The 8,335-nt window shown below is 36.4% G+C and overlaps 1 long non-coding RNA gene across 1 annotated transcript; it reads right to left on the reverse strand.

Moving 5' to 3' along the window:
• Window positions 1–1,581: 1,581 nt before the first annotated feature.
• On the reverse strand, window positions 1,582–6,655 carry LOC131954722 (uncharacterized). The gene is made up of 3 exons (XR_009388789.1): window positions 6,532–6,655; window positions 3,449–3,585; window positions 1,582–1,666 (listed from the first exon to the last, which is right to left on the reverse strand). It is a non-coding gene; the product is annotated as an uncharacterized LOC131954722 (long non-coding RNA).
• Window positions 6,656–8,335: the final 1,680 nt, after the last annotated feature.

Genomic DNA, 8,335 nt, shown 5'->3' on the forward strand with positions numbered 1-8,335 from the left:
ATAATAAGCATACACACATACACACTCATATATATATATATATACATATATATATATATATATATATATATGGGTCTACGACAAATTCCCGAAAGACACTTGCCCGAATGCCGTTTGCCCGAAGGCCGATTTCCCGAATGGACACTTGCCTGAATGCGACAAATGCCCGAATGGACACTTGCCCGAATGCGACAAATGCCCGAATGGACACTTGCCCGAATGCGACAAATGCCCGAATGGACACTTGCCCGAATGGGACAAATGCCAAATGGACACTTGCCCGAATGCGACAAATGCCCGAATGCCACTTGCCCGAAGGCCGTTTGCCCGAAAAATGTTAACATTATATATTACTAAATAATCATTCGTAATCAATTTAGATTTAAAATGTTGGTAAACAAAACACATCTACGCAAAAAGAAAGTGAAAAAAATAATATTATATATTAATAATTTATATATTAATAATTTTAAATTAATTTGTATTTGATATTTAAAAAGTGTAGAAACATACTTTCTCTTCCATATATGAAATTAGACAAAAATACAATTTTCATTCATCTCCGGATTTTAAAATGAGTTTTTGCTTTCTTTATTAAGTACATCAACACATTGTCTTAACAAGGTGCATTAAATGGAGATCAAACATATTTGACTACGTTTAGTCTTTAAATTTGCCACCTAGACCTCGCCTCATTCTTTTGTTAAATGATCACCACACAAGTTAAGCATAACAAGATAAACAAACAAACGCGCCTCTGTTCAATGTTGCGAGACCCGCGCCGCCTACGCCGTGTAATAAAAGCTATATAACCACCGTAACACGTCGGCTAAACAAGGTGTTCAAAACTTTCATCAAAAAAATGTTAGAACACCGCCGCCAACATCACCTTACATTTATTAAAGAATAAAATTTCTCTTACTGCACTTTCTCAGTTTTGAAAAAAAAGCTAAATTTAAAAATATAAACAACTTTGTTTTATGCTTAGAATTGTGTTTATAATCAAAATTTCAAACTTAAATTGATTAAAGAATGTCTATTTGGAAATATTATTTATTATCTAATATTAACATTTTTCGGGCAAACGGCCTTCGGGCAAGTGGCATTCGGGCATTTGTCGCATTCGGGCAAGTGGCATTCGGGCATTTGTCGCATTCGGGCAAGTGTCCATTCGGGCATTTGTCGCATTCGGGCAAGTGTCCATTCGGGCAAGTGTCCATTCGGGCATTTGTCGCATTCGGGCAAGTGTCCATTCGGGAAATCGGCCTTCGGGCAAACGGCATTCGGGCAAGTGTCTTTCGGGAAAACGTCCGGCTCCCATATATATATATACATATATATAGAAGGCTGAAAAAGAAAGGTCATAACGATACAGTATTTCGTGTGCCGATCCTCATTCCCCGCGGTCTCTATTTAGAGGGACACACAAACCTACAGGAATACCCCCGACCCCCATCCCACACAATTTACAGCGATACACAAACCTACAGGCAGACCCCGGGGTGGTAGGCGATGATATCCGTCCCCGTCCACAGGACCGAAGACATGCGAGCCACCCCCGCCACCAGAGAGAGGAGGTTGCAGACACAGAGGCTGATGAGGTACACGGTGAAGTGGTTGTCTTTTAGGGACGGGCGCTGGAGTACCACAATGGTGAGGAGGTTACCTGTAATAAGGGGGGGGGGGGGTGTTAATTTTAAAATAATCCTGTAATGGGGGCGGGGGGGGGGTTGTTAATTTTAAAATTATCCCGTAATGAGTGGGGGAGGGGGGTTGTTAATTTTAAAATAATCTTATAATGAAGGGGGGAGGGGGGCTGTTAATTTTAAAATAATCCCGTAATGAGTGGGTGGGGGGGGGGGTTGTTAATTTTAAAATGATACTGTAATGAGGTGGGGGGGGGGGAGTTGTTTATTTATTTATTTTTATTCCCTTTTCAAACCTGACGGTCTATGGTGCAAATTAATTAGAGTTCACTTGTTTCTGTGACCTCGGCATATGAAGAGATAGTGTGGTCAGCACTATGCCCAGCCGCCTTTACTTTCCCTAACGTGAGTTAGGTACCCATCAGAGTTGGGTGGACTCGGAGGGCGGGGGTTAGGGGGGGGGGGTGGGAAGTTATTAATTTTAAAATAATCTTGTAATGAGTGGGGGGGGGGGGTGAGTTGTTAATTTTAAAATAATTCTGTAATGAAGGGGGGGATTGTTAATTTTAAAATAACCATGTAATGGGGGGGGGGACTTTTTTAAATTAAAAAAAATCTCAAATAACTTTAATGATAACTATTTATTTTAAGCATATACGAAAAAAAAATTGCATGCGTTTGATTTGTAGGGGGAGGGTAGTAGGAGGGGAAGGTGTTTTTTGTTGTGTTTTCAAACAAAATTATTTTTGTTTCTTTCAGATTTCAATTTTTTTTTAGAAATTTTAAATTATTTTCTTTATATATTATTTTACATATTTCATTCACCGTTTCAAATAGTAATTACTTATCCGAAGTTCTATATTGGACAATTTTATATCGTTTCAATATATTTTTTATTTCCCAGGAAATGATAAATCTAATTAGTTTATATCTGGTGAAATATAAACGTCGTTATATTTCGTATTTTAAAACACACACACATACACACAGAGAGATAGAGAGAATGAGATCAGTGGCGTAGCGAGGTCGGGTGTCACCCGGTGCGACACTTAATGGTGTCACCCCCGGAGGCGTAGCGACCCTTCCGGGGGACAAATTTTTGATTTGCACCCCCCCCCCCTCAAGGTTTTTTCTATATATTTTGCTATTTTTTGCCTTGGTGTCACCCCCCTAAATGGTGTCACCCGGTGCGGTCCGCATGCCCCCCCCCCCCCCCGCTACGCCTCTGAATGAGATGGAGATGGAGATACAGAGAGGCAGAGAAAGACAGAAAGAGAGAGACAAGGAGAGACAGAGAGAGGCATAGAGAAGCAGAGAGAGAGACATAGAGAGACAGAGAGAGAGACAGAGAGAGTTAGAGGGAGATACAGAGGCAAAGCGAGACATGGAATGAGAGACAAGGAGAGATAGAGAGAGACATAGAGAGGCAGCGAGAGAGACATAGAGGGACAGAGAGAGACAGAGAGAGAGACAGAGAGAGAGTTAGAGGAGATACAGAGGCAGAGAGAGACAGGGAATGAGAGACAAGGAGAGATAGAGAGAGACATATAGAGACAGAGAGAGAGAGACATAGAGAGACAGAGAGAGAGACAGAGAGAGAGACAGAGAGAGAGAAAGTCAGAGAGACTCAAAGTCAGACAGAGTCAGAGAAACAGGGACAGAGAGAGATAGAGAGACAGGGAGAGACAAGGAGAGACTGAGAGAGATAGTGGGATAGAACATGTCCTCTTTTCCGTTTTCTGCCATTGAAAAAAAAGAAGAAACAAAACCCAACACAATCTGTACGGAGTTCAAATTTTCACCTGGTATACCAAACGATGAGATCAAAGCGGAGCCAATCTGTAAGATGAGTACATTGGTCGTGTCGTGTCGGTTATGACCAACCTCATCCGACGTCGAACTGCTGGTGCTGTATTGATATAGCACGCCCATTCTAACACTACAACGACGATGAGAAAAATATCAGATTTCAAAAATATCATCCACTAGGTTGTTTTATTTTTTTTTTAAGTATGCCTTTGGTTGCTAGACCGAACGTCGCGGGTTCGGAAATCGTTTCCGACAAAGGGGCTACAGAACGTCCCCGAGTCCACCAGCTCTAATGGGTACCTGACTCACTTTGGGGAAAAAACTAAATGCGGCTGGTCATATGTTCACACCTTCATATGCCGAGTTTAAGAAATCTATGAACTCTACTTCTTCTGCCCTACGTAAAGGTTTGAAAGGGGAACTTTACTTTTTTACATTCACTTTAAAATTATATTTTTTCAATTGCATCATCTTTTAATTAATATTATCTGTCAACTTGTTACGTGCCTTATAGGCCATTGACTCAAATTTCAGCCTGCTTATCTCTTTGGATTCGCCTCCATAGCCTTTGTCCATCATAGAAAAACTGCAAGGCAGCAGTTGTTTTGATTTTATTTTTCTCTCCTAATAATAAACGTCCCGCTCGTAGTCGTTTCATTCTGACTATTAAAAGATTTGGGAAAAAAAAATAACGCATTCAAGGTGTCGGCGTGGTCGGGTTGATAAACTCATAGTTGCTAAACCGAAAAGTCCCGAGTTCAAACTCCCAAGCCAGAGGCGTATCCAGGTTTTCGTTGTAGGGGGAGCGAAATGAGCAAAAAAGGCGCCGAATTTTGAACACGTTCTATATACGTGTATAATATATATATATATATATATATATATATATATATATATATATATATATATATATATATATATATACAATATATATATATATATATATATATATATATATATATATATATATATATATATATATATATATATACATTATAATTACTAGCTGTATGTCATTACTTCGCTATGATGTAAAATAGATTGTAAGACGCACTTGTAGAAGTAAGAAAAAACACACATTGTAGGCCGACAATACAAAAAAATGTATTAATCTAAACAAATATATATATATATATATATATATATATATATATATATATATATATATATATATATATATATATATATATATATATATATACACTACAACCAAAAACAATAAAGGCAACACAATCTGTTTTGTAATTTTTGTAAAAAAAAAAAGCATTCGGAATAATAGCATACATTTAACTTAAATATCGGTCTTTCGTTCAGATCACACATCTTTTCATTAACTACTGCTTTTGTGTTCTTAAAAGATCATTTTTTAACATAGTGATCAGGTATGGGCTCGATAACTGTATTGATCACACACCTTTTTACTGGTATTTGCAAAAACAATATTCACAGAGTTTTACCTGTTCCAAAAGCTATGATTCTGGCGGCACGGTACTTTGGTACATCGTTACGCGTTTTCCAAATATACTTAACAGATCAGTTCGGGTTGGGTTGGGGGGTGGGGGGGGGGGGGTTCAACTTCATTCACCACTGTCCGGTCACTTTAGGTCAATTATCCAACCCAGTGTACACCTAGGTGTGACATTAATGTCGCTCTACACAATTGTGGTGGTGAGGTGGGGGTGGGGGGTGGGGGTGGGTGGGTGGGAGATAACCAACTCAGAGTGAACATAGCGTCAGTTTTTAGATGACTGTTCTAAACATACATATTCAATTACACAGATATACTGATTCAGAAATAGATTTAAATAAGTAGCAGTGGTATTGTGACAAAACTTTTTTTTACAGAGAATCCATGGGGGGGGGGGGGGTTGTAACTGTTTCATATAATTTGTAATCGTAATCACTACGCCCAAACTGTCATAATACTACTACTTCATCGTGATGACGTTGTTGACCTTGTCAAAATTTCCCCACCACTACGCAGTTTGCCCATAAGTAAATTTAAATAGAGGTGCCACATCAGTTGTATTTGTGTCTGTATTGTAATTTTTTTAAATTAATTACACGATTAAAACTGTATATATAAAGTAATTATGTGTGAAGATTTATGTATAATATTTTCTAGATCAATTATTCTTAAGCAAATACATTATACAGTTGCCTTAAACTTAACACCCCTCTTGCCAAGTGGTACTACCCGTAGAGGTTTTTTTTTTAATTGCAATGCATCGTAATGGTTATTTTAGAATGACAAACTTGATACTGCTGTTAATACGTGTTGTAAACGTAGACACTAACTAGACTAGTACAATTCTGCTTAATTGCTGCATGAAAAGAAATCTTGTGATTTACATAGATGTGCCGACTAAAAATAACTTGTTAACAAAAAATCATTGTTTAAAACTGAGTTTAAAAAGTTTCCAAAAAGGCGCCACTTTGCTGAAAATGGCCAGAGGGGGAGCGGCCGCTCCCCTGCTCCCCCCCTGCGTACGCTACTGTCCCGAGCATATAAGCCTTGATAGGGCTTCTTAGCTGGGGACAGCAGCCCACCTATTGTTGATACGAAAGGATTTTTTGTTCCGTATTATTTTTTGCTAATACTTTCCTCTAGTCAATAGCAAATTGTATTAGTTAGCTTAAATGAAATCTAATATAATATCATGCTCAGTAGGTTTCTGAAATATTACGTTTCCTACTTTGTGTACCTAAGTGTATCTGTTCTTTTTATATATGATAATATAACACATGAGTCTAGAGTCTAGACTTCAGACTGTACGCTTTTTATGTTGTTTTTTTTAATCACGGGAAACCACATTTCGAATGACTACACAATACGAGAAAAAGATAAAAAAATATGTGATTGTTAACTTTTATGTTTAAAAGTTTTTAAAGGCCAACTTTCTGTATTTGTACTTTAAAATGAGTCTAGTCTAGACTTAAACTCCTGGAGTCTAGATAAATCTAGAATCTAGATCTAGATGTTGGAACTATTCAATATTTTAAGCTGCTTTTATTCTCCATTACTAGAAATCCTATGTCGACTTACGCTAAAAGCCTAATCCACGAGACAACTTACATCTGCTTACACTACAGACCAACAAAAAACACGCAGACCACCGACTATCACAACATTATGTTAGGATCTCATATGTCGACATAAGCTTTGTTTATTTCATTAATATATGTCTACTTCTTTCTTCTTCATTTCCGGCATTGCCATACACAATTTACAATGACGTCATACAGGATGGTTTTAAAAAATGTGGATCAGAAAATATCCATACTTATTTTTTTTTCCATTAATATTCTTCGAAAATGAAGATCTTGTCTGTAAGGGTTATCGTTATAAAGCAAAATAATGTAAAAAAAAATAAATAATTCTGCCATTGATTAAAAATACAACACTTGGGCAGATGAGGCTCGTTAGCTATGTGATGTCCACTCTTCTAGGAGAGACAACTACAAAATCAAACAACTGCTGCACTTTAGTTTGTTCTTTGTTGGACACAGAATATGGAAGAAAATCCAAAATTCTTGAAACAAAACAGATCCTTTCTTCAAAATTAAATTTTATTGTCTAAACTAGTGAATTTTTCAAGTTGATAACCGTTGTCCTATTTTGAGTGAGCCGCCTAGTCTAAGTACGAGCGTTATTTTATAGGCTCCGTCCATCCACCCACCTGCTTGACCCGAGCTGACTCACGTCGTGGCCTGACGCCCATAAATTAAGGAGACAGTCGCCATCGTACCGGACGGGCTATTAAATTGGAATGCCGAAGCAGGCCCATGCCAACACATAGGGTCCGGCCAAGCTGAACTCTGGTGCGACCGGGTAAAGTGACTGCCGTAATTTATGGCTGTGGAGGCTCAGTGACCGTGGGAAACCTAGATAAGATTCAGTACCAACCCACACACACACACACATACACACACACACATATATATATATATATATATATATATATATATATATATATATATATATATATATATATATATATATATATATATGTATATATATGTATATATATATATATATATATATATATGTATATATATATATATATATATATATATATATACATATATATATATATGTATATATATATATATATATATATATATATATATATATATATATATATATATATATATATATATATATATATATATATATATATGTGTGTGTGTATATATATATATGTATATAAATATATATATATATATGTGTATATATATATATATATATATATATATATATATATATATATATATATATATATATATATATATATATATATATATATATACATATTTAAATATGTAATAATATTTATTCAAATAAAAACATACACAATATTTTGCAGAAATAGTATTAAAGTATTTTATCTAGCTCTGCTAGAATAATAAAATCAGTAATCAAAGTATGTAACTTTAATTATTGAATACTTTACAACAGTTTCGCCTTGCATGCCTTTTGAAAGTTTGTTTTCGGTTTCAAACACACCTCTAGATTTTTGTTTGTTAGTTGGCTTCTTACTTTACTGTTTATTTTATTCATGCAATAAAACGCTTGCTCGCAAGAATATGTTGACCCGAAGATCGTCAGCACTCCAAATGCCAAGTTCTTCACCTTACTGTAGCATCCTGCAAGACTATTCCATGCGTCACATAGTAGGGCCTCAACTCGCGTCATTTCTTTTAGAGTTGTCCAGTTGTACAGTGAAACGTGCATGTTTTACTGGACCTCGAAATAATCTAACTTGCTCTTGAGATCCGTGAACATACGGTTTCATAAATGTTTGGTTTTCAAATTTAGCAATTTAATTTGGGCCGATGCTAGCCGGAATAAGATACGCATGCGATACGCATGCGCATTG

The sequence above is a fragment of the Physella acuta genome, unplaced genomic scaffold (assembly GCF_028476545.2).
Source record: "Physella acuta isolate Inbredline_101_S28 unplaced genomic scaffold, ASM2847654v3 ptg001022l, whole genome shotgun sequence".
NCBI lineage: Eukaryota > Metazoa > Mollusca > Gastropoda > Physidae > Physella > Physella acuta.